This window comes from Chrysemys picta, chromosome 6 (assembly GCF_011386835.1).
Source record: "Chrysemys picta bellii isolate R12L10 chromosome 6, ASM1138683v2, whole genome shotgun sequence".
In the NCBI taxonomy this organism is placed as follows: Eukaryota; Metazoa; Chordata; order Testudines; family Emydidae; genus Chrysemys; species Chrysemys picta.
In genome coordinates, this window is record NC_088796.1 from 38,610,466 (window position 1) to 38,637,079 (window position 26,614).

Below are 26,614 nucleotides of genomic sequence, written 5' to 3' on the forward strand. Positions count from 1 at the left end.
TGGTGTCAGATACTTGTACTCTGGGAAAGAAAAATTGCTCTTAAGAGAAGATTATACCAGCTGTTGCTCCTTGCAGCCAACTAGGTCACAGGGTCAAAATACCTATTGACCTGTATCTGCTAAAAACACTAGAAATTCACCTAAAAACTGATAGTAATTAGCAAGTTTGTACAGCACCTAGAGTGATGGGGTCCTGGTCCATGACTAGGACTCCTAGGCACTACAGAAATAATATAATAGTTGTCATCTTGCTACATATCACCTGTGATACCACGGGGGCTCAATGGAAGGAATTTTTTCAAGTTTCCTCTCCTGAATAACTAATTCAAACATTTAATGCTTACATGCTAATGGTCCTTTTGTGATGGACTTGAAACCTAGTATCTGGAGTACTCAATATTAAGAGGGTAGACTATAGCCATTTACTGATGGTAGATCCCATGTTCCTGGTGTCCCATGATGGGATCCTTCAGCAACATCAGTTAAGCTAAAGGGAGATGCAGAAATGTCCGTGTCAATGCTTTCAGTAAATTACAAGTATCAAAGGGGTAGCAGTGTTAGTCTGGATCTGTAAAAGCAGCAAAGAGTCCTGTGGCACCTTATAGACTAACAGACATTTCGGATGCATGCTCCAAAACGTCTGTTAGTCTATAAGGTGCCACAGGACTCTTTGCTGCTTTGTGTAAATTACAAGTGTCATCATTTCTGGGATTTCTGCTGCCCCATCAGTCCAGGTGCAATTGACTGAGCAGAGCCCTGTATGCAACTTTGTGTCAACTGTGGTTTTCGGTGTTGTTCCTCTCTTTCGTCTTTACTTTAGATCGCTGCAATTTTAAGAAGCTTCAGCTTAGAAAGATGTTCAGCTGGAGCATGTGTGCACGTGCATGAGTGCACACCTAATGTTCCCCACACGTGGCATGACAATGCGAATTGAGGGGTATATAAATAAACTGTATGCATCACCACCCTAGCTGAGTTGTTCTATTTGGAGGTGGGTAGGAAATGTCCACAGATCATTGAATAGAGCAGAAAAGAGTGGAACTTCCAGTGATTCTTTTCTTGGAGATCAGACGAGATGAAATCAAGACCTGTTTGGGATTGGCTCCATCTGCCTAGGTCTTTATTTGACCCTCATCTCTGTTGCATCTAAATTCTTGCCCAAATCCCAGAAAATTTACTTTTTTTCTGGTAATTCACATTCTAGAGGTAAGTGTCCCTGTTTTCACAGCTGGTCGGAAGGGCGAGGCAAGAAAATAAGGTGTGTGTGATTAGGGATATGTCAAATGTCTATTTATAGATATAGGGCCAAATCTCCCCTTTCTGTAACTCCATGGTGTCTCTGTGTTATACCAATAGAATAAAAACCAGCAGGATCTCATTAAGAGGGATAAGGCAAAGATGCCATATTTGTTGTAAATATAATGATAAAGCAAAAGATAAAAGTAAACAATGTTGTTTGACTACTTATTCCTATCACTACTTATTCCTTATATATACACACACATATAGGTTTCAGAGTAGCAGCCATGTTAGTCTGTATCCGCAAAAAGAACAGGAGTACTTGTGGCACCTTAGAGACTAACAAATTTATTAGAGCATCCGAAGAAGTGGGCTGTAATCCATGAAAGCTTATGCTCTAATAAATTTGTTAGTCTCTAAGGTGCCACAAGTACTCCTGTTCTTTTTATATATATATATATATATATATATATAATATATTAATTTACACAATCATTCATTCAAGTTCTGTATAAGTGTTATAGTTACCAGCCTAGAAGTTGCTCATGCCAAGTTACTGGCCAGGTATCTTGGCCATGAGGATGGAGCTGAGTCTGTGTCAGGTGCACCTGGTGCTCCTGGAGGTTGGCAGCAGAACCAGAGACTCAGTCATCAGTCTTGAGAGTCCATTCTTATAGGAATTAATTCCTATGTTAGTCTATGGGAGCTGTTTCATCCTGCTGTTGTTGACTCAATCAGCAGATGGCACATTCCTGGACACATTCCTGGTGGCTCCAAACTGTCCAAAGTTTGTGTTTCTCATCCTTCCAGGTGATGGGGTGGATCCCAGTTTACCCTACAGGGGTTTTCTGGTCATCCACTTGACACATTCTTCGGCCAATGGATACTCCCTTTCTAGGCTGGCACCTCCCTAACCATTCATATATATCAAGCATTCATCAGTATACATTCCATATCTTAACCATATTTTAATTTACTGTCTCCACCACTTTCGGGGGGTGTGCTAATTCATTTGAGACTCCCGGCCCTTTAATCACAGAGGGTGGGGGTCTGTCCTAGGAGTCGTTGAATGAAGTGAAAGTCACTTAACGGCTTATAGTGTTTGTTTACATTGTATCAATTACTTCAAGAACAAAGTCAATTAACTTGTTTGTAAGTTTTACATAGTAATAAAGTATCTTTCACAGGATAGATATAATCAATGGTTTCTACATACGGTAGCTTACAAGTTTTAACAGAAGATCCAAGAGATTTTTGTACTTGGTGAAACTGTTGGATTTTAAAGTGTGGGGGACAAATTATGAGGAGGTCACTGTCACTTGGGGGAATCACTGTTGGTACCTTCTTTAAAATCCCTACATGGAGGATGAATCTGGCTCATGCTATGGAAGCTCTGGAGGAAAGAAGAACATAAGAACAGCAATGGTGGAAGTGTTGCCAAACTCTTGTTGATACCTTTGTCCTTGATGGGCAAGAACAATGGTTTTGGACTGGTGGCCTCAAATTCCAGACTATGAATTAGCAAATAGTAGACCAGGAGTTTAACCAGAAAGTTTTAATTATCTCCATTCCATAGTGTTCCTATATTTTAAGGTACCTGTTAAAATAAGAGCAACATTTAATCTTTTTCACTCTGCCAAGGCTGCAGAGGGAAAGAAGCATAATAGATCTGTTTTGTTCTATTTGTATAAAGCTATAAGAGGAGCTGTATTTTTAATGGTGGAAATATGTGGTCATGAGGAAAACATGATGATTTCTTTTGTGCATCTAATTGACATTTTAAGCATGTTAATATATTACTATGGTAACTAAAAGTATACAATAATCACGTCAAAAGCCAAAGACATAGTGCCTGTCCTGTTCATGTCATTGAAGGAAACACATTTATGTGAAGAATCTCTTCAGTCATCCTCAGCCTGCCAGGCTTAGACACAATAGGAAGCTGTGAAAGGCAGACGCTGTTGTAAAGGCTGCACCAGACATCTGCCCTCTATACCTGACTTCTTTTGACTTTTTGTGCTTTAGACCTCTCCAACTGGTCTGACCCACTTTCACCTACTCTACTATAAGAACTTAACCAGCTAATAATGTCTAGGGGGTGCCGGGGCAGCTGAGGGGGAACAATCCAAAAACTCCTGCCAAATATTAAATATGTTGTAGACCTTTCATGGACCTTATGGGTGCTACATCAACACAAACAAATAAGAATGTGGCAGGGGACCACTGCATATCTTAATTTCTGCATACCTGAAGCATGCTGAAACCCCCATTCCAGCTCAGCCTTTCCCATCTTTTCCTGATTTTAATAATACAGAAATATTGATCCACTCTGCAGGAAGTTCTCTAATGTATTTAATATCTTTGCTGAGAGAGTTTTCCAAGATTGGGGGTGGTACTTAAGCCCAGATGCAAGGTTAGTTTTCAATGTAGGACACTGCCATGGGTCACCATAGTATCTCTAACAAACTAGGGGTACCTCTGAGTTTGAGGACAGGGTGATGTGACTGTGAAGATGGTATTATGACTCTACCTTACCCAGTTTAGTCATCCTCAAGCATTCAAAACTCAGGAGATTTTTAAAAGTAATCAACTTTAGGTTCTTTTTATTTGCCTTCTAGTCTTTTTGAGCCTTTAGGATTCATGCTTTCAAGCATTTCTTTACATCTATGAAGGCTAGAGCCTTTAATTTATGAAAGCTGAGATTCCCATATGATCCCATGATTCCAGGAGCTGGGGCTTAAAAAAAGCCAAATATCAAAAGACATGATAAAAAGTGAGAGTTTGCAACACTGCTTCCCCACCATGTGTTCATTTCAGGAGCAGTTCCTGTGTTATATGTGTAAATATATGATGGACAGTTGGAAGTCCAGTGGGCAGTTTTGGAGGTAAACGTGAGGTGGGTTACATTATAACTAAAAACCCAAAGGAGAAGTGTTAATGAATGACTAACTACGAGAGACCAAGGAGTGATGATCATGGTAGGAGGTATATGTGGATTTAAAAGCCAGCGTTTGCCAATTTACCATACCATAGAATCTGAAATACCTGACCATTTGCCTTCCTTTAAGCCACTGACAGGACAAGTGATTCGTTTATAATAAAGTCCTGTGTTTTATTATTTAACATGGTAACTACAGTGTGTTGTTTTTATCCTCCGTCAAAGCCTTGAACCTTAAACTGGTCAGTTCCTATCTCTTATAGATAATTAAGGTCCATACACATTGTTCTCAGTTGAGAAAGAAGTGATGGTGCTTTGCAAGGAAGTGATATGGTGCTGTTCTAAGTTTTATGTCATTCATTTTGTATATCAACATCCTTAAACAGGAAATGCAGGCTGTAAAAGATGACTGCTAGCAATTCTCAACATGAAAGAAAAAAGGACTTTCCAATGTCAGAGCTTTCATCAGAAATTAAATAAAAAGCACAATCATTGTCAATAAGTGTATATGCTGCAAAGAAATTAGCTCTCTAGTTATGGCAAAGTCCAAACATCAGACAATGGGTGACTTGATCTTTAATCTGCATTTTGTTTTGTACCCAGATGCAGAGGTGCCAACTTCCCCAGTTCCCGAGGGGTGCTCGTCCCCTGCCTCGCCCCCTTCCCCCTCCTCTTCTGGTCCCCGCTCCTCCCCCAGTGCCTTCTGAACACAGCTGAACAGCTGACCACCAGCAGGCAGGAGGTGCTGGGAGGGAGCAGGAGGCGCTGATCGGCAGGGCTGCTGGTGGGTGCTGGGACCCACTATTTTTTTTTCTGTGGGTGCTCCAGCCCTGGAACACCCACAGAGTCAGCGCCTATGCCCAGATGGTCTGTTTACCTGAGGTGTGGGGCAGATGATCTAATTGGATGCATTCAAATGGCACTGCCTCTACTTATCCCACTGTGAAACTGCTGGTTTATGCACCTGTTTACATAGTTTGTCCTGCTGAATTGGAGAATAGCAACTTGTATCTCTGGCATGCTTGACACATTGGCAATTTCACAGCACTATTTGGGTTGCTCACTCCAGGATACTTACAGTATATCCAGGCTATCCTTTACCAGCAGCAATAGTGGGCCCCCATTCCTGGGTGGAATAGGATGTGAAAAAATGCAAAACACCTACATTTTAACACATGGGAGAGAGGCAGCACTGTTTAGAGCACAAAGCACAGGACTGGGGATTAGGAGCTGCAGAGTTCTAGTCCTGAAAAGGATGTTGAGGATTAAGGAGACAGCATTGGTCAGTGAATAGGGCATAATGCGAAGTCAGCAGACCTGTATTCTATCCTAGCTCTGCACTGCCTCACTGTATGACCTTAGAAACGCCTCCGTGCCTCAGTTTCCCCATATATAAAATGCTGCATTATTTCGTGAAGTGTTTGTTAGCTGCAGATGATAATGTTATAAAAGTGCTAGGAATTATGGTGACATTTAATATTAGCATTTTTGTATTGCTTTAAATTTTCACTAAGTATACACTGAAGCATTGACTACATTCAACAGGGAAAAACGGGATTTGGGATTCAGTATGAAATGTGTTCCTTGACTCAGCCTGTAGTTTCTTGATAGAGCTGGATTTTCAGACCAGTGGGTGGTGTTTGCATAATATCTTTGCTGCAGTAGCTAATAAATGGCATAATGGAGCTGGACAGCCCTCGCAGCATTCTGGAAAACAAATCAATGATACTTGTGTATAATTTCTGTGAGCTACAGTTTCCAAAGGTTAAATACCAAATTTCAGCTTACTTGACTCTTTAGTTTCTCTAGTAACTTTAGTGCCATGAACTAGCTTGGTACAAATATTCACAGCTGACATCTGGGATGCTTAGGGTTTGTAACCAGCTGTAAATCTGGAATAACTTTATAAAGCCCATTGTAGACCTGGTTTAGGTCTTGGATCAGAGAGGTACATAAGCACATGCCTAATGTTCTGCACTAGTAGACTCTGTTGTAGGTCTGTGGTGCTACCCCCGTGTTTTAGGAGCTTTGTTGAATTGGTGTTTTACATGGATCTAACAAAATAGAATTTGGTGTCTCAAGTGAGTGAGGGTTGGGCATTCTATGTAAACAGTGTGGTCTGGCACAGTGTGGGGATCCTGATTCCTTAATATTGGCTCCCTTCTTCCTCTTGTCAATTAAAATCTAGTCCTCCTTGCCTGTATGGTGAATGAGACGTGCAGCCTCTGTGGTGGGTTTGTTAAAATAAGAGAAACACGCGGATCCTCAGAGGTTCAGAAACATACATGAAGGATGCACAGGGGAGGATAGGGAGAGAACAGCAATGCTATCTTACATGGAGAGGAGTTTTCATTAAAGTTCCTTTGTTTTCTCTTTAGTAGCTTAAAATAAAGAGAAGTGAAAGATAAAACTTAAACAAATTGCTTCTTGGCAGCTCTATTTCTCTTGGTGACATTTTACAAATGCATTAAAATGCACCAAAGCTCTTTGCAGCTCAAAGATTTTTTTTTAATTTGTTTTAAAGGTAACCTTTTGTAAATACACATGAAAGGGGGTTTTAGATTACTTCTTGTTTATACTTGTAATATGAGGGCTTGATTCCACTGTCCTTACATGGGTAAAATTCTTATTCAGCAATAGTGCTATCATTCCTATGGAAAGCAAGTGCAAGCACTGCATAGGAAAAACTGCTTTTCAAGGTCTAAAGAACAGACTGGAACACGCTGGGATCTCAAGCCTGCAAAGGTAAGTGGCTACGTCACAGGCTAAAGGCAAAATATTCTTTTGATTTAGAGCAATTTGGGCTACAGAGATGTACTAAAGAATAAGATAGCACATTTCCATCTGTGTGGGTGTGTGTGCACACACACACACACACACACTTTTAAAAACTCTTGTTAAAAGCACATGAACTGTGTCCTTGTATGTCAAGTATCACATGTTTACAGCGGAGTTATAAAACCCTGAAAAACAGGGGTGTATATAATGGAAAAATTGATACATCCTTCAATATGTTGATGCTACTGGGCAGCGTTGTAATAATCCCAGTGTTTTTAAAAGATGTGTGTGTTGCTCTGGAAAAGGCTATATTGGCTTCTGCCTTAAGCAAGGCTTGTCATTTCTATTCTTTAAATCATTTGAATCTTCCATGGCATGTAAGTAGCCCTGGATTATATCTAACAGTGCAGATGCTGCCAGTACATAGCAGTGTGATGTTTTGATTACCTAATAGTGTTTCCATTTACAGCAGTAAAACTTCAGTACTTCTCTGAATGTATACTAGTGGAGCTTTGTCAATTTCGCCCACTGATCAAGTGGAGTATGTCTGACTTTACATGATTTATCATTCTAACGTCTTCTCTGTTTCTCTTTTGTGAGGATAATTACATTATGGAGTAACCATTTTAGTCCTTTGTATTCTGACTGGCATTATCAGACTACTGCATTTGTTACAAACTTATCCGGAGAAAAGCTATCTTGCTATTAACTTTCCTCTTAGTTATTTACTTGTTACTTTTAATGGTTCTGACTTTCCTATGCAGAGAGAAAAACAACACGGCATGAGTTAATAGCACAATGTAGTATTAAAATACTTTGCATACTATAATGCCTTTCATCTGAGCGCCTCAAAGCACTTTACAAGCATTAATTAAGCCTTACATCATCCCTGTGAAGTAGGCATGAGATCTCTTCATTGTCACCACTGAAATGCAGCCACCTCTGGGGCAGAACATATCAGCTGTTTAACAGAGGACAGTCTGTAACATTACACAACAGCTCCTATGGCAAGCAATGAAATCTACCATGCTGAAAACAGCAACGGGTGTTAGGCAGGGTAAATGTGATTACCTGATTTGGAGTTTAGCCAAGACACCATGGTAAATTTCCCCATTTTTAAAAGCAGTACACCAAGGAAGAGCGTAGATTGAGTAATGAATAGGAATGCTATTATCTTGTTACAAACCTTTCTCCAAAGTATTTCCTGCTTTGATGAAGCCAGCCTCTTCCGAGTAGCTAACAGTTTTCCCTCCTGTGGTACCACACACGGCAGTGCTCCCAGTGGGGAGCAGGGAGCTGATAGCCTGGTGAAGAGATCCGTGCCCAGTGTCTGGTCGGCTGCCCCATTCCCGGTGGGGAGCAGGGAGCTGAGGTGGGGGGGCAGTCAGGCTCCCAGTGGGGAGCTGCACAGGGAGCTGAGCACACTGGCTTTCAGACCCCCCCATGCCCCCTCTTAAGTCAGTGGAAGCGCTCCTGGTGAGGACGCACAGCATCAACAGAAGGGGCAGTGTGGACATGAGCCATTGCAGTAATCACTGCAGTGGCTGTAAGTCGACCTGTGTAATGTTTATAATGTAGACATGCCTGTAGTTCTTGTTCCCTCCCAAGTACTCCATTGTCTTTTCTAAAAGCTCGCAGGTGCTTAGAAAGTATAGCCATATGTTGGAGTTGAGGGGTGTGGGAATTTCTGTCCCTCTTGTTACTTATATGGTTGTCATCACCCTTGTATCTCAGCACAAGTGTAAACACATGTGTAGTCAAAAGTGTCACTTCCATATTTTTGTCTCTAACAGAATCTACTTTTAATCCCTGATCAGCATGTTAGACTGCTGGGCTGATGAAAAATCATGTAGCTTCACAAAAGCCAGAATCTTCCTCTTGCTGGACTGGAGGTGAGGCACAATCCATGGAGAAGTTACTAGCTGGGCACTACCTGTTTTATGGGTCTGCACCAAGGTGCAGGCCTCTGTGAAAACACTGAATTAGCACCTAGAGCTTGCTAGGGTGGTGTGACAGGCCCAAGCATCTGTGAATTTACTGGCTCAACCCTTCGAGCTTGCTGAGGTGATGCTAAGGGGTGAGATTTCTGGCTTGGTTCCACTAGCTGGCTGGTTTGATGTGAAGGCACAGACAGTGGTGCCAACCAGCGGCAGCTCCAGGCACCAGCGCTCCAAACGTGTGCCTGGGGCACTCTGCTGGTCCCTGCAAGGGCGGCAGGAAGGCTGCCTTTGGCGGCTTGCCTGCAGGAGGTCCGTCAGTCCTGTGGCTTCGGCGGCAGGTTCCTCCCACAGGCAAGCCGCCGAAGGGAGCCTGTTTGCCATGCTTGGGGCGGCAATAAAGCTAGAGCCGCCCCTGGTGCCAACTCACAATTTTATCCTGAGTCTCATGATATTGGGTGTCTTTCTCAAATCTCCAGCTCCTGGGGTCATGTAATAATGTGAGAATCCCATTTTTACTTTAAAAAGTCTAGCCTTTGTGGCTGCAGAGAGAAACTCGAAAATGTGACCTCTAAAGGTTAAAAAACACAAGGTAAGTTAAGACACGAAGTGTATTGTCTTCTGAAACCTCATGCCTTTTTTTCAGCTTGACATGATTTTTAATGCTTGGGCTTGGCTCTGCTGCCTTTGCTACTGCAGAGGACTCTGAGGTTACTGAGTGGAACTCTAGTTGGCTGTCCGTGAATGGGCCCCTTAGGTTACTAGTTCAGCAGCTACTGCTTGCTGAGCTGATATCAAGGGTTATGTAGTAAGATGAGGCCCTGAAACATAAACCCTTATCAGAGGCCCGGTATGAGGCCTAAGGCCTGAACTAAAGTAATGGTCAAGACTTTGCTAACATAAAGCAAAGTTAAGCTGTGAGCCAGAGGCAGGCCCTGCTCACAGAAGCTGGCAAGGAAAGGACTGATGCTGCAAAAAGATACATACATAAAAGGTACTGAACACTAGATATCAGAACACTCCAATACTGGCCGACCCATCCCAATGACGGGCAAAAGGGTAAAATGATGGATAGTGGTGTTTTGATCGAACCAATCTGTACAAGGTGAGAGGCGGCACCTTACTGCGTAGAGGGATTGCACCTCAGTACGTCAGGAGCGATGTATAACTTGTTTGTACCTGTGGATAAAAATGTATCCCAGGGGTGGTGTCTTTGTCCAGCCGAGGGGGCAGTGGGAAGTCCCGCCACTGACTGAGCCGGGTCCATTGCCAAGAGGCACTTTCTCGTAGTATGCCCGGTAGACTAAGTAATCTATGGGGAACTGCAATTGTGTCCAAGATCGCAATAAACCTAGTCGACGTGACTTTGCATCTTACTAGACTCTGTGGTTATTGGGGGTTCTCTTCGGGTCTGCTGGGTCAGCTATCTGCGCAGAGCTGGGGCAGCACACAGCCGAGTGATATCAACATAGGAGAAAGCAGAGCACCACACCGGTAGCATCTGACAACAGGTTATACCTCTGTGATGTCACTGATTTGGTATCGTCTTGCTGGGCTTATTTCAAGGCACCGATTTCTCTCAGGTCTCTGGTTCCCAGTTTAACTTGTTGGGCTGATGTCAAGTCATGGGCTTCTGTGCGGTCATTAGCTCAGCAACTTGAGCATGCTGGGCTAGTGGCAAAGCAGAGGCCAGTGTGAGGTTACTGGTTCAGTTACTCTGTCTGGTCGGTCTCAGGTTAAGGCAGGGGACTCTCTAGGGTTATTGACTCAGGACCTCTAGCCTGAGAAGTTGATGTCAAAGGACAGGCTGCTATGAGGTCACTGGCTTAGAACTTCTAGCTTGCTGAGATGATACTCTTGAATGCAGAGCTCACCAATGTATGGTGGTTGTATGTCGTCAGAGGGTTAGCATGGTAGAGCAGAGTAGAGAATGGGGGCAAGCGAATGGATAGATGTGAGAGGAGTGTGTTTCCAAACAGGGCCATAGCCAGCTAAAATGTAAGTGTAGGCATGCAGTCTTGTGCTCCCAGAAACCCACACCATTATAGCGTGCCAAGAGGGGAGATGGAACCAACAGGGCCATTCTTTGTTCTGGCTATGTGAGGCAGCAGGAGCCAGCAAACAGGAGTTTTGTAAAGGGGTTCTCCAGGTGGAGGAGGAGAGATTGTGATCTTTGGGGTGAGTCTGTCTGTTAGTTTGTTTGCCATGCACTTGTTTGAATGTTGTAGTGTGGTCTGTCCTGGGGAATATGTGCTGAGCTAAGTGACCTGCTAGACTAGGCTAAGAGTTTACAAATGAGGCTTTAGCCTGCCATCCTTTGATCCCTAACCTCTTTACAAGCCCTTGGCAAGGGGGCGGGGCTAATTCAGGGTGAACAGGGGGTTTACAAAGCTAGTTCTTAAGCGACCAGAGGAGCTAGCAACCAGGAGAAGCAAACAGTGGAGTTCAGAGAGGGAGTGCAAGAAACAGATACACCTACCAAACATATGCTAAACTTAGGCTAGTACCCCTTCAAAAAAGCAAACAAACAACCCTTCAAGAGTAAAAATAATGCAGGCAGAAGTCCAGCAGCAGAGTTTGGGGGGGCGATCCAGTTTATTGCACTGAATGCAGCGTGTATGATTACCTGCCTTGTGGGCAAGTGGCGTATATGTGCATTCAGTGCAAGGAGCTCATGGCCCTCAGAGACCGAGTACAGGCTCTTGAGACCAGAGAAGCTAAACTGGAGGAGATAAGGGAGACAGAGGGGACATGGATGAGAATTTCTGTGACACAGCAGAACAGTCCCATTCCCGGCCTAACAACCTCTGTGCTGCTGAGGAGGATGAAAGGAGGGAAGGAGAACATCCAACTGGAGTGGAGGGAAATGATCCCATAGTTGGGACTCTCCTTCCAGATGATGATGTGGTATCCTTTCGCACTGAGGATACTTCTCCAGGGGAGGGGACACCAGTTATTAGGAAGAGACAGGTAATAGTAATGGGGGATTTGATTATCAGAAATATAGATGGCTGGGTTTCTGATGACTGGGAGAACCACATGATGAATTGTCTGCTGGGTGAGAAGGTTGCAGACCTTTCGACATCTAGATAGACTCATGTGCAGTGCTGAGACGGAGCCAGTGGTTGTGGTACATGTACATACCAGTGACATAGGGAAAGGTAGGAGTGAGGTCCTGGAGGCCAAATTTAGGTAAGAGATTCAAGTCCAAGACTTTCAGGTAGAGTTCTCTGAAACATGTTCAGTTCCATGTCAGGGCCAGTTATACAAGCAAATTTGCAGGGTCTCAATGCGTGGATGAGAAGATGCTGTGGGGAGGAGGGATTTAGGTTTATTAGGAACTGGGGAACCTTTTGAGAAAGGAGGAGCCTATACAGGAAGGATGGGCTCCACCTAAATGAAAATGGAACCAGACTGCTGCCATGTAAAATTAAAAAGGTCATAGAGGAGTTTTTAAACTAAGGGCTGAGGGAAAGTCAGCAGGTGTGGAGGAACACATGGTTCAGACAGAGACTTCCCGTAGAGAGGATATATTAAAGGGGATACTCTAAATCCTACTAAAAGTTCATAGGATAGAAGTTAATAAAGTGCAGGCAGAAACTGAAGAGAAACAGTGAAATGAAAGTGTCCCATTCAGTTACATCACATGAAGGCAGACAACTAAATATTGATAAATTTTGTAAGTGCTTGTATACAAATGCAAGAAGTCTAAATATTAAGATAGGTGAACTTGAGTGCCTGGTATTAAATGAGGCTATTGATATAATAGGCATCACCGAAAGGTTGGTGGAATGCTGATAATCAGTCGGATACGGTGATTCTAGGGTACAAAACATATAGGAATGACAGAGTAGGTCAAGCTAGAGAGACAGTGACACTATATGGGGGGGGAAAGCATAGAATCAAATACAGTAAAAATCTTAAATTAATCAAATAGAAATTCCATTATTGAAAAGTAAGAGTACAGGGGTAAGAATATATTACTGACCACCTTACCAGTATAGTGATGGTGATTGTGAAATGTTCAGGGAGATTAGAGAGGCTACAAAAACAGAAAACCTAATAATAATGGGGGATTTCAACTATCCCCATATTGACTGTGTGCAGTTCTGCTTGCCCCAACTCAAAAAAGATACATTAGAATTGGAAAAGGTGAAGAGAAGGACGACAAAAATGATTAGGGGTATGGAACAGCTTCCAGATGAGGAGACGTTAAAAAGACTGGGACTGTTCAGCTTAGAAAAGAGATGACTAAGGGGGATATGTCTATAAAATCATGAATGTTGTGCAGGAACTTTCCCCTTCAAAGCCGGCTGGAGAGAAGCGGCGCTTTGAAGGGGAAAGCGCCGCTTCTCTCCGGCCGCTGGCTGCTCGGCTGCCCCTGCTCCTCCACGGGCCGGAGGACTCAGGGCCGCATTCCAAAAGGGGCTTTAGAGCTGCAGGCCAGGGCCCCCCTGGTCTAGAGCCCTGCAGCCCCTAAAGCCCCTGCATGCTGGGTGGCCCTGTGGGGGGGGGGCAGCTCCCAGAATCGCGGTCATGGGGGCGGTGCTGTGCTGCGCAGAGCCACCTGCACACTCCCTGCACTAAACAGGAGCTGCCTCAGGTAAGTGCTCTGCGCCTCCTCCCGCACCCCCACCCTGAGCGCCCTCCTGCACCCTAACTCCCTCCCAGACCCTGCACCCCCACCCTGAGCACCCTCCTGCACCCTAACTCCCTCCCAGACCCCGCACCCCCACTCTGAGCACCCTCCCAGACCCCGCACCCCCACCCTGAGCACCCTCCCCCACTCTGAGCACCCTCCCAGACCCCACACCCCCACTCTGAGCACCCTCCTACACCCTAACTCCCTCCCAGACCCCGCACCCCCACTCTGAGCCCCCTCCTGCACCCTAACCCTAATCCAGACCTTTGAATCACTGTATCACAAAGTATCAAAGGGGTAGCCATGTTAGTCTGGATCTGTAAAAGCAGCAAAGAGTCCTGTGACTCTTTATAGTCAGGAAGTCCACCTTATAGACTAATAGATGTATAGGAGCATGAGCTTTCGTGGGTGAATACCCACTTCGTCGGCCTGATGATGTGGGTATTCACCCACGAAAGCTCATGCTCCTATAGGTCTGTTAGTCTATAAGGTGCCACAGGACGCTTTGCTGCTGTATCACAAAGTGTTAAACTAAGATTTTCAGAAATAATGAAGCATATTCAATCACATTGTTCTCACTAAAAATATTTTTTTTTGTGAGAGCAAAAAGGTTTTTTGTGCCATTAATAAATAAAATACAATAAATGTAAAAAATATATTATTTCATCTTTATCTCATCCTTTTTAATTTCTATTTTTTGTATGTTTTGTAATATACATAATATATTAGTATAGTAGTACATGTATATAATTTATACATAAATAAATATACATATATTGGGGGTGCATGCTCAAAATTTTTTTACAGATAGGGGTGCGCGATCAAAAAAGTTTGGAGACCACTGCAATAAAAGATTATACCTCACCCACCTTGTCTCTGTAAGGTGCATCAATGGTTATTAGCCAAGACGATCAGGGATGCAACTCCATGTTCTGGCTGTCCCTAAACCTCTGGCTGTCAAGAGTTGAGATTAGACAACAGGATATGGATCACTTAATGATTGCCCTGTTCTTTTCCTTCTCTCTGAAGCATCTGGCACCGGCCACTGTCAGAAGACCGGATACTGGGCTAGATGGACCATTAGTCTGACCCAGCATAGCCGTTTTTATACTCTGGAGGAAAGGCAGAGCTGGAGGCAGCTGGTTCTTCCTCTTTCTGCCTGTCCTGTTGGCGGGGGTGGGAAACCAAAATGGGGATACGGTTCAGAGAAGAAAGGAGGCAGATAGGGAACTATACCATTGATCAGCATTATGACTGGTTTAGAATAATCAAACTATTATATACATCACCTACCAGATCAATTTAAAAAATAAAAATAGGGATTTTTAAAAATATACTGGTACTTTCTGGAATAAGAATGATATACTCCTTAAAGCACACATCAGGGACAGTGAAATTATGGAATTCCTACTATTGCTTTCAATAGGAGCAGAAACCTGCCCTAGATTTTCCTGAGTTGTGATATGAAGAGCACCAGGATCAATAACATTATCTGCCCTTTCTCTTGCATAAAGCTTTGTGACACCAAATTTACTCTGGCTTGCTTTTGTCATACCGACAAGTATGCTTACATCAATGGGGAAGGCCATGTTCCCTGGCTGAACTATGTGGGTAGCAACTATTTTGATTGTAGGGTGAAAAATAACACAGTAGGCCTGAGGAGGCTTAAACACCATATTGAAACTAGGCACAAAAATGTTTGTGTCGGATTGCATATATTTTGTAAATTGAGTGGTTTTTATACCACAGTGTGAATGGAGACGGTCCCCTCTTGGGTGAAATTCTGCATGGTGTATTCACTGAAACATGTCTTAACGGTCAGGTTAAAATGCAGGATGTGCCCGATCATCAGGAAGGGGTTATATCCATGTGGCGTGCCCCTTTCTACTTTCACTTCTACTATGACTACTATGTGCTGGTGGTAACCAGTAGAGGAAGTTACTATTAACAAAGTAGGCAGACATCTTTGTTACAAAATCCCTCTGGCACAAACACAGAGATCTGTCTGCACCCTTGGCAGCTCCAGCAGTGCATATGTGCAGCTGGGATGTACTGTTTTGGTGGCTGGCCGTGATTGTGGTGAATTGGGGATAGCAGAGAAAGAAACAAGGACTGGAATGTGAAAGTAACCTGGCATATGTAAGAATAAAATATTGTTATGGCATGAGAGTGGGACATCATTAAGAGAGCACTTTGGCAAACCATCCTGCCAAAGGCTTTGCACTGAGGCGTTTAACCAAACCAGGCACAAAGAAGAGGTAACTGCACTCTTTGTGACTGTGACCAAGAACACCCACTCAGCCACCCAACTCATGGTGACTAGCAGCAGTTATGGTGACTAGTATCAGAAGACAGAATATCAATAAATTAAATTATAGCATGTGGTAGACATGTGAAATATTGTGTGAAACAGTGTTCCTCAAAACTCCAGGCCAGAGACCTGGCCCTAAAGTAGGTAAAAAGGAAATTTACAAGGTTCTAAGAAGGCCCCTTTCTCTTCACATACGTGTGATGAATGGCTGTGACTGAGTGGTTGGTGCGAGTAGGATATAAAATGGAACCCACAACCTTGGAAACTCTATCAATGCAGCCATTCAGTCAAGGATCTAGCTGCAACCTTTGCAGCTAAAAACTCATCCGGAATTACCTGGCATGAATGTGACATGAGAGAACTGAATGTAAAGTCTGCCAAATAACTTATAAAGCTGACAGGAAGGCACCCAGCTATTTGTAAATCCAAGATGTATCTTTTATTCTTACATATGTGTATACACACACATACATACAGACACACACACTCAGATGGATAGATAGATAGACAAATATAAAACTATTTTCTTTTGCAAAAGAATACCTGAAATAATTAAATTATATGTCCTAAAATTCCATAGACCTCTTTATAAACTTTCCTGCTAACATACTCCTATTCCCTGTATTCCCCCTCCCTAAAGGAATCAAAAGGCAATGATTTCCTCTGGTGGTGCTCCTACTTTTAAATATAAGGCCATCCAATCAGAAGCAGAAACCACCCCATGTCATGTGACTTAGATAACCACAAACAGCCAATTATAAGTGGCAAATAGCAAACATATAAAAATGAGTTTTGATAAAATTATTCACAAATAGAGAAGGGGCTACATTTGCAGAATGAATTATTCATTGTGAACTGTTTGCTGGGCTCTCCAAGATTATAACAACGCCCTCCACTATTCCTAAATTCACATAGCAGTAGTAGTAGTAAATAAAAATAGTTTGGTGTCCAAAAGCCCAATTAGGGATTGGGTGGGGGTGGGGGCTGTTCAGACAAGGAAATGAGATGTCACATAGGCTATGTAAATGAAAAGGGTTCTCATGTTCAGAGCTGTAAGATGTTCTCCATCCAGCCATCACCTCTCTTAGCCTATTTTCTGAGGTAGGAGAGCTGCTGCTGCCATGCAATATATTTAGACTAATCAATCTCTGTCTGCAATAGTTAGATAACGAGTGTTCTAGCTTATGACCCTCAAGTATAAATTGCAATAAAGTAATTTTATATCATTTAATTTTCCTCCTAATTGTTTGTTTGCTTGTTTCCACACAGCAGAATTTCCAAGACGAGGGGAGGCAGGCTGGCTAGCTTTTTGACACAGGTGAGTAAACTCTGCTTTTTCTGAACTGTTCTGCTTTTAGCACTAGGTTTCTCATCAGTGCGTTTTGGTTCCCCAACAGTGGGACAATGTATGACTTGGATCTTATTATTAACTTGTCTCATAAAGTACCATGTAAAATTAATAAGCAGAGTGAGCGAGAGAGAGTGCATTCAAGTCTTGGGAGAATTAAGAGCATCAGAGAGAGCATGAACTTAGATATGCGAGATGGGGAGTTAACTGCATCCAGGGATTTTCATAATAATGATAATGGATTGCTTAAACGCCATGGGGTCAATGGTTCTTATTTTCATCCCATCTACACTGTAACAACTTCCGTGATGGCTGATCTGGTTATAAAATTGTACTCCCCCAACACATTTGAAAAATGGCTTGAACATGCAATATTGATGGGAGCATGTTCCCAAAACAAGTGCTATCACCATATTCCCAAACCTTCTGAAGCCCAAGGTTAAGGTACGATTTGGGATCATGGTTAAAATGCAGTTCAGTTGCATTTACTCAGCAAAACTGAATTGCCCTTTAATTACATTGGGGCACTACAAAGTTGCAACTGGGTCTCACAAGGTATTTGTTGATATAATCATGCATTTGGATTTTTCTGTCTCTGATGTATTTAATTTTAGGTCTTTGTGGATGCTGTCTTTTCAGATGGTCAAGTCTGTGTTCTCTTCTCTCAGTGCCTTCCCAGCACAGTTCTGTAGACTGGATCCCTTCTCCTTCAGCATGGAAAACTACAAATTTCCTCCTGCGTTTTGCAGCAATTGGTTGTGGAGCTCTTCTTCCAGCTAAGAAGTGACACAGCAGCCTCTTCTGAAACTGAAGTCAATCAAGTTCCAAGATTTAGTTGGCAGGAACTGCTCAATTAGCAAGTAGCAATCAGCTGTTTTTTCCAAAGTCCCAAGAACGTAGCCTCCATAGCATAGGTGCTGGAACCAGGGCCATCGCTTCCACTAGGTGACCCTAGGTGGTCGCCTAGGGCTGCAGGATTTGGGGGGCAGTATTTTGCCGTCCTCTGTGGCAATTCGGCAGCAGGTCCTTCACTCGCTCCAGGACCCGCCACTGAAACGCCCCGAAGACGCGGAGCGGAAGGACCCCTGCCGCCGAATGCTCTGAGGAGGAGTGCTGCCGCCTTGGGCGGCAAAAACCCTGGCACCGCTCCTGGCTGGAACTACCCCCTGGCTTGAAGTGGTTTCTATCATATTCAGGGTTTACAGTTTGGTTCAATAGTTGTCAAATTGTTCCAGCACCCCTGCTCCACAGAAGTGGCTCTCATTTCCAGGCCCAAGGAATGAGAGCTGCAGCTAATGCTAAGCATTCTTGGAAAGGTATGTAAGTGCACTGCTTCAGATTTAAAATGTAGGAAACATTCTGGTTTACATTTTGGTAGGTGCCTATATATTTCCCACTGGAGTGGCTAGGAAGTCTACAATATATACAAAGAGTGACTTCCAGTTAAGATAAACTCAGCACAGTACCCAAGACTTTGCCAGGGGGAATCTCCCCCTTAGCTCAGGCTCACCTGGCAGAGTTGTCGCTTGTTAACCATGGGGAACTTGGTTTGATTGTATGCTGTAGAAACATGCAGGATGTACAAATTGCAAATCTAGCCAGAGGTGGGGAACTCTGTGGGCTAGGTATGCATTAGTGTCTGGCTGTCCCCTGAGATACACAATTTGATCCCCATGCTCACAGGCACCCCAAAAACTCCATGCTACTGGCGTACAAATGAAACGTGTATATAAGGGACTGCTCACATAAGTTATCCTCCAGTCTCTTTTTGCTGTTCCCCAAAAGGCCATGGTGCTAAGAACCCATCCATATCTGCTAGAGGCTGGGCTTTTGTAACACCCTAGATCTGAACAGCCTAAAACTCCGAGGGAATTTGCCTCTGCATCCACACTTTTTTGGCTGGCCATTCTTTATAAAAGGCCAAACTGAAAATTCTCAGCTTTCAGAAAAGATCAGGTCCAGATTCAAACTTCGCTGCTTCACTGGCGTTGAGGCAGGGTCCTTAGGATAGTGGGAGGTAGAAGACCAGGGATCTGAATTTGGGAACATAAGAGTGTGTTCCAAGGTCCCATGGCAATTTTCACCCAAAGTCTGTTAGCCTCATTGCTGTGCAAACTAGGAGGTACATTGGGATACAAGAAAATGCCAAGAAGACACCCTTCCATCATGGTCAAGAACAGAATCAAGTGGAATAGGTTTCTCTGGGGTGTGGGGGACAGAAGTTTGGCAAGAAAAGCACTGTTGGGGAATCTGAAATTTTGGGGACTTGATTTTTTAAAACCAGGGTTTAGTTTTAAATTAAAGGGTAGAAGCCAGAAATACAAAACATTCTCTACAGATTTGTGACTGAGTCTCACAAGGTTTTATTTATTGAATTCCCATCAGAATGTGTCTTCTAAGGTTTTGAAATGTCTGTCTTTTCCATTGTGTGTCAGTAAAGAGAATTGGAGGGAGACGTACACCAGCAGCTCCTGTAGTGAATCCACTGCAAAGCCCCACAGCCTTTCAGGTAGAAATTTTTGTTTTTCCACACACTCATCACAATCACTGAAGTTATCTTTTTCATACATTTAAAAGGAGCTTTACAGTGAACCATGATTCCAGCCTTTTTGTGCCCCACCTTTTGATCCAAAATTGCAGCTTCAATATTTGCGGACACATGGCCTGATAATGCAAATCCTTCCTCACTGTGATCTCATGTTTCTGTCACATCCGGGTTACAATACTGCAACTCACTCCACCTGGGCATGAGCACAGTTGCACCTGGGAGAGGCAGCTAATGCTATATGCAGCAGCCTAGGGCATGGCTTGAGCAACACAGACTGATGTCAACATATTTCACCAGCACTCCCAGAAATTCCACTGGCTCCCCATTCACTCCTGGACTGAATTCTTGATTCTAATACAAGAAGGCATTTAAAGGGTTAGGACCTAGCTACCACAGAGTCTGCCTCGTCATCAGCCACAGCCCACTGAGACAGCTGCGCCCGACGGAGATAACACATCTGGAAAGGGCCAGGACAAAGCAGCACAGGGAAAAAGTGATCTCAGTTACAGGCTCAGATTATGGAACTTCCACTATAGTTGATCACCACGGCCCAAATCTCTCAATATTCAAACTGAAGTGCACACCCACCTGCCAAATAACCTCACCCACTGTCCGAGCGATCTTCCTCCAGGAAGAGCTAACAAACTGAAGCCAGGGGATGACAAAGAGAGGAAAACATGTGATAGGGGCCTTAGAAATAGCTACAATGAAATAGATTGATGGATAGAACTCAGTGGACTACTTGCATAAATAAGAGTTTCCAGGACTGGGCCCATAAGCTTTCGGGGCAGATTTTCTGTCCTGGGTCACGCCCCTTTACCTGAGTGGCATACAGTACCAGGATTTGGCCACAGCTGCCAGTATGAGAATTTGTCTGCTAATGGGACTTCTCCAATGGCATAAAGCCACCAGAGCCCACTCCTATGCCAACTGCCCCACAAAAGCAGTGCTGAGGTGTATGGGAGGGGGACATTTTTGAATGCTTTGTACTGCCAATCCGTGGATGATGTGTATTCTCCTATGGACTATAGCCAGCCCATAGGCTGCTGTAACTCATGTCAAGATTGGAGCAGTTTGATGCTTAATTGGCTACATGTAGAACCACCCCACCATCTAGTTCTGAGCAGATTTCTGTGCAGGGGAGCCCCTCAATGTTTTGTTTTATTGATGTACTTAACTTCTGTTATTCCAGTTACTCTTACCAAAATATATATTTATCATGACAATTTGTGTTCCACTTAACACACGGTACACACATAAAACACCCTCTACTGCTACTGCTGAATCAAGTGTGCAGTTTAGGCGGGACTAACAGAAAGCACACAGTCCGCCCCTCTCATTTTCATGCTTTCTTCCACGATTGTACTCCCCCCAGCCCCGTGTGAGCAAAGGGGTATCATTCTGTCTATTCAGAGTCCTTCTTCAGCTCACTTCTTCCAAGAAACCTACCAGTTTTAAGTGACCTAAGTAAGAAATGCTGCCATTTACCCATCATAAATAATAATGTTACAAAAACCAGCCTTGCACTGATATAAGGCAGAATCTTCCTCTGATATTTTTTTGTATAATTTTTGTCTGTTTAGATTATACACTCCTTGCGGCAGGGAGAATGTCAAAACATTGCTGGTATACTGGATGCCAAGTAACACTTTTCTGCTGGACGCTGCTGGATGTTTTTCATTGATCTGCCTTGCAAAATTCCATTCAGATGCTCACCTTGAGCAAGAAATACTTTTTTGACAGGTGAGCAAAATGTCGTTAGTTTCTTCGTTCCCATCACCATCACGGGAAAGGTGGGTGTGAAGTAGCTTGCATGCTAGTAGATGTTTGTGAAAAATCTGGAAGGCTGCAGTAACACTATAATGAAAGCTGGATATGCAACCATCTAAAAGTTTTAGCCGTTTCAAAGGCAGTGACTTGAATACCTTTGTGCTGGATTTGAATTAGGGTCTGAGGATATGCACATGTCAGCTATTCTCCCTCTACCAAGGGAGACCAGCCAGCAAACTAAATTTGGAAGATTCACTCTAATTGTATAGAACACAGTTTAGTTATACCAGCTGTAGACTAGGGCCTGCAAGAACAGACAGTCCAAATGCAACAACTGGAGTCACTGGAGATAAATATGCATTTTGGGTTTTTTGTTTTCTTTTTTTAAAAGCCAGCAGTGTGTATTATTCATAGTTTGTCATTTGCAGTGGAGGAAACAGGATGCCCTCTGACACCTCTGAAGAAGTTCATGATTTATTGGAAGCATCGAAAGAAATATAAAGCCAAATAGTAATATAGTCCCCCAGGAAAGGCTTGCTTCAGTCTTTTACATAGTATTAGAGCCACTGTAAATAGTTGGACTCAGATAAAAACCCTGGCAAACATTCAACACGGAATGCTTGAGATATGAATTTATTCATTCTTTGATGTCAGGAGAGTTCAGTTTTGTCCAGCATCTAAGTACAAAAACCCCCACAATGTTTATTTAAAATAACTCAAGCTCACATAAGACCACGATACAGAGGTGAGACTGCCTCTCAAGCCTCATTTTGCTGCATGGGTTTCAGGGCAATGAATGCTGTTAGATATTCTGTGGGCTACAATCACTTGTGACTGGTCTTTGTGTAGTTAAACTACAGTGATTTCCCAGTGTTCTCAATGGGTATTGTATAAGACTAGATAGCTAACTTGATAGAATGTGACTATAATCGAGGGAAGTGACTATTCCCCTCTATTCGGCACTGGTGAGGAATCTGCAGTACTGTGTCCAGTTTTGGGCCCCCCACTACAGAACGGATGTGGACAAATTGGAGAGAGTCCAGCAGAAGGCAATGAAAATGATCAGGGGGCTGGGGCACATGACTTACGAGGAGAGGCTGAGGGAACTGGGCTTGTTTAGTTTGCAGAAGAGAAGAGTGAGGGAGGATTTGATAACAGCCTTCAACTACCTGAAGGGGGGTACTAAGAGGATGGAGCTCGGCTGTTCTCAGTGGTGGCAGATGACAACACAAGGAGCAGTGGTCTCAAGTTTCAGTGTGGGAGGTCTAGGTTGGATATTAGGAAACACTATTTCACTGGGAGGGTGTTGAAGTATTGGAATGGGTTTCCTAGGGAGGTGGTGAAATCTCCATCCTTAGAGATTTTTAAGGCCCGGCTTGACAAAACCATTGCTGGGATGATTTAGTTGGTGTTGGTCCTGCTTTGAGCATGGGATTGGACTAGATGACCTGCTGAGGTCTCTTCCAACCCTAATCTTCTATGATTCTATGATTTATCATTTAGTTTCAATACCCAGTGTCAATAGAATCATCTGTGATCAAGTGGATGAATGGAACTAAACGTTTGTGTGGTGTGGCATAAACCCCACACTGGGCAACAAGAGGTTAAAGAGCTGCTCTAGGCTCAGTCAGCCCTGCCCTGCCACACATGCACAGCCTGGAGAAGGCAATAAAAGGGAAGCAGAACAGTGACGAGGACAGACCTTCAACCCACAGCTCCAGAGGTAAGTCAGGATCTTTCCCAACAACTGCCTGAAGATCCCTCCCTGGTGGCAGGGAGGATGTGATTCTGGTCCCTGAGAGGGAGGCTTCCCCCCAAAAAACTAACTCAGTTGGTTAGTGTTAATTCCCCTTGTTTTTGTTTGTGATCTACCCCATAAGGGAAGAAACTTGGAAGTAACCTGACTGGATGCCAATTCACAGGAAGAGGCAGGCCACCACAGAGGCAGAGCACCTGGCAGCTGCAGCCCCTAGCAGACACACAACTGCCATGCCAGGCCTGGCCCAGAGGCATAAGTGGTGAGCTGACCCCTTCACATCTTGATATAATACCAAGTAATTCTTGAATATATGCAGTCGCCATTATGGACGTTTTGTTAGTATCTGTGATGTCAGATTTAGACTCATACGCCTAATCACATACAGACCTGAAATGTTCATCAGTGCAACCTTCCCAGGCTGCAATTAATGAGCACCCATTGAAAGATTCTTGTTTTAATGAATGACACTCCTACATCCATTCTTGCCCATACTCGTTCTTACACAACCAGGCATTTATACTCATACATTTATTCCTGACGTTGCCCTGCAGGTGAGCCAGCTTGTTTTATAGTCAGCACTTGTATGTCATTGCAGAATGGATGGAAGCAAAAAAGGCTGAAGCTGAAGACCAAACAAGTGACGAGATTTGCTTGTCGTGGAGTCCCACCACAAGATAGAGCCTGTCACTAATGTATATGTTTGGCGGACACAGTCACTTTCATGAGGCTAGAGGGTTGGTTTATGGTTGTTCTTTATGTAAGTTATCCAAGGATCATCTTCATATTTTGTCTTTTAGCCAATGTGTTTCACTAAATCATCACAAAGTGACTCTGCCAAGGAAATAATCAGCCGTACATGAACTAAGGCAGCCGTCCAGACTTCACGCAGATTTAGCAGGGGAAGTTGGTGAGCTACCAGTATGAATATTAGTTAGTTTAATGATTCATGTGTCGTCAAAGTTCACATTGCAAATCACATGGAAATATCACTGTAAGCAATATTTTAAGACAAGGGAACAAGAACCACATGTTAGTGTTACCAAGCCCAATGCAGTTTAAAAAGGCTGTGTTAAACAGAGCTGTGTAAAACTCAGCCATTATGATTTGAAGTGGAGACACTCCCACTGTAGTTCACATGCAGGCAGACTTTTAGAAGTGCTCACTTATTTTGTGTGCTGGGAGGGGATCAGTTGGGCCATTAATGATATTGGATCTTAAAATCATATAATTTGTATCACTTTCTAGCTTTCTTTGTCTACGTCTGTTCTGACATAATTTTGGGGCCAATCTCAAGAACCACTGGAGATAGAGATTTATGCTATATGCCATTTGAACACAAGGGGTCCAAGTTCTGAGGTGGCATATGGCACTGAATTCATGCTCTAATGGTTTGGAAGGCAGAGAACATTGAAATCACTGGCCATTTAGAGAGTTGAAACTCCGCTTGGAAACAGTGCTCAAAGCTTAGAGCTGACACAGCTGAAGATTCACGAATGCCTAGTGAGCTTTCCCTAATCATGCTTGGAGGCAGAAACATCTGTTTTTCAGGATCTGTACAGCTGACTGATCCATACATTTGATGGAACAGTTCCCTTTCTTCTGTGGCCATTTAAATCCCGGAGACCCTTCACACATACCTCCACCACTGGACTTCCTTTCCTGAGAGTATACCATAATGGTTTGGCTGATTTCTTCTAATCTCATTTTCACTGGTGATTTTTGAAATACATATGTCTACTCTGAGAGGACTGAGATGACATTCATCTGCATTCCTTTGCCCATTGTATTTAGACTATCTCTTTCATGATACATATAAATGTATATTCCCCATTATGATGATATCTTATTAGTCAAGATATCTTCATTATGTACTGCTGTCAGCTAGGCAAGTCTTTATCTTCATGTTAAATGAATTAATGTTCCTGAATAACCTACAGCTTCCTTTTTCTTGACCAACTGGTTGTTCTACAGATGATTTGAAAGAATAGGAAATTTGTGTGCAACTGCCCACAAATTCCACTCATCCTAGGCTCTCAGAGTGCTATCTGCCCTTTCTGTACATTTTCTTTCCTTGCATGTATAGAATAGATTTCTGGAACAGAAGTGCACTAGGCGTGCTCTGTGTACTATGTAACTAGATACATAGATGGAATGTAAAACCGGCATCAAAGCACTCCCTGATCTCATCGAAATAAACATTTACAGCTTTTCTGACCTTTTCGTGTGGATCATGTCTAGCCCTTCGTCAGGTTCAGTATGATTTAAAATTTAGAGCAACACTCCCTTTAGGCTGTTACATTAAAGTCCAGATGAGAGCAAATGTTCAAGCTCAATCTGAAATTTTCCACCAATTTCCAAATTCATAACCTGCAGGCAATCACAAGGAGGCTGGCTGCACATTCCTATTCACTGATCCCAAACAGGGACTCTTTGTACGGAATGGCAGGAAGATGATGTAATGTTTTCCCTTGCTGCATTTGAACTAAAGATTATTTACTAACATAGCAAATGTCTAGAGAACGTGTATTTGGTTCAGTTTTGTTTTTGTCTTCAGTTTGCAGGCTATTTTCTTATTTGCACTACTAACATGTTGGCAGCAACTAGGATAAAAAAAATTCTATTGCCTAGACTTTATACTTGATGTACAACATCAGAAATTCTGCTGCTGCTTTAGTCTTCACATTAGGGCCAAAGATTCGTATTCTGTTCTGAGCATGATGATGTGAACTGAATCTCTTAACTGGTTTGATACAAACAGAACTTTTGGAAACCTGATCTGATTTCGGTTGCAGAGATAGAACTTTCTGCACAATTTAAAATATGATGTGTGTGATTGGAGGTACATGCAAGTGCAAGCATGGGGAAGTGGGACTATAAGGAGCTGACTGGGCCTCTCTTTTCCCCTGCTGATTCTAGGCTGTCCTAGGGGCTGGTGAGGCCTCCAGAACAGTTTAAGTAGACCGGGCAGGCTGAGTTAGGGCAGCCCATCCTTTGCTGCCCAGAATCTTCACTGTGCTACATACCATGGCCCCACCCCCAGCATGTCTCTCCTGCCCCCAGCATGCCAATACACCATGCATAACTGGTTGGAAATCCATTCCCAGAGAGTAGTTATCAGTGATTCACGGTCAAGCTACAAGGATCAGTTCTGGTTCTGTTCAATATCTTCATCAATGATTTAGCTAATAGCATAGAAAGTACACTTATGAAGTTTGCAGATGATGCCAAGATGGGAGGGGTTGCAAGTGCTTTGGAGGATAGGATTAAAATTCAAAATGATCTGGACAAACTGGAAAAATGGTCTGAAGGAAATAGGATGAAATTCAATAAGGACAAATGCAAAG

At 43.3% G+C, this 26,614-nt stretch overlaps 1 long non-coding RNA gene across 1 annotated transcript; it reads left to right on the forward strand.

Moving 5' to 3' along the window:
* The first annotated feature begins 22,954 nt into the window (after positions 1 to 22,954).
* LOC122172313 (uncharacterized) lies at positions 22,955 to 25,505 on the forward strand. The gene is made up of 3 exons (XR_006172507.2): positions 22,955 to 23,234; positions 23,392 to 23,529; positions 23,866 to 25,505. It is a non-coding gene; the product is annotated as an uncharacterized LOC122172313 (long non-coding RNA).
* Positions 25,506 to 26,614: the final 1,109 nt, after the last annotated feature.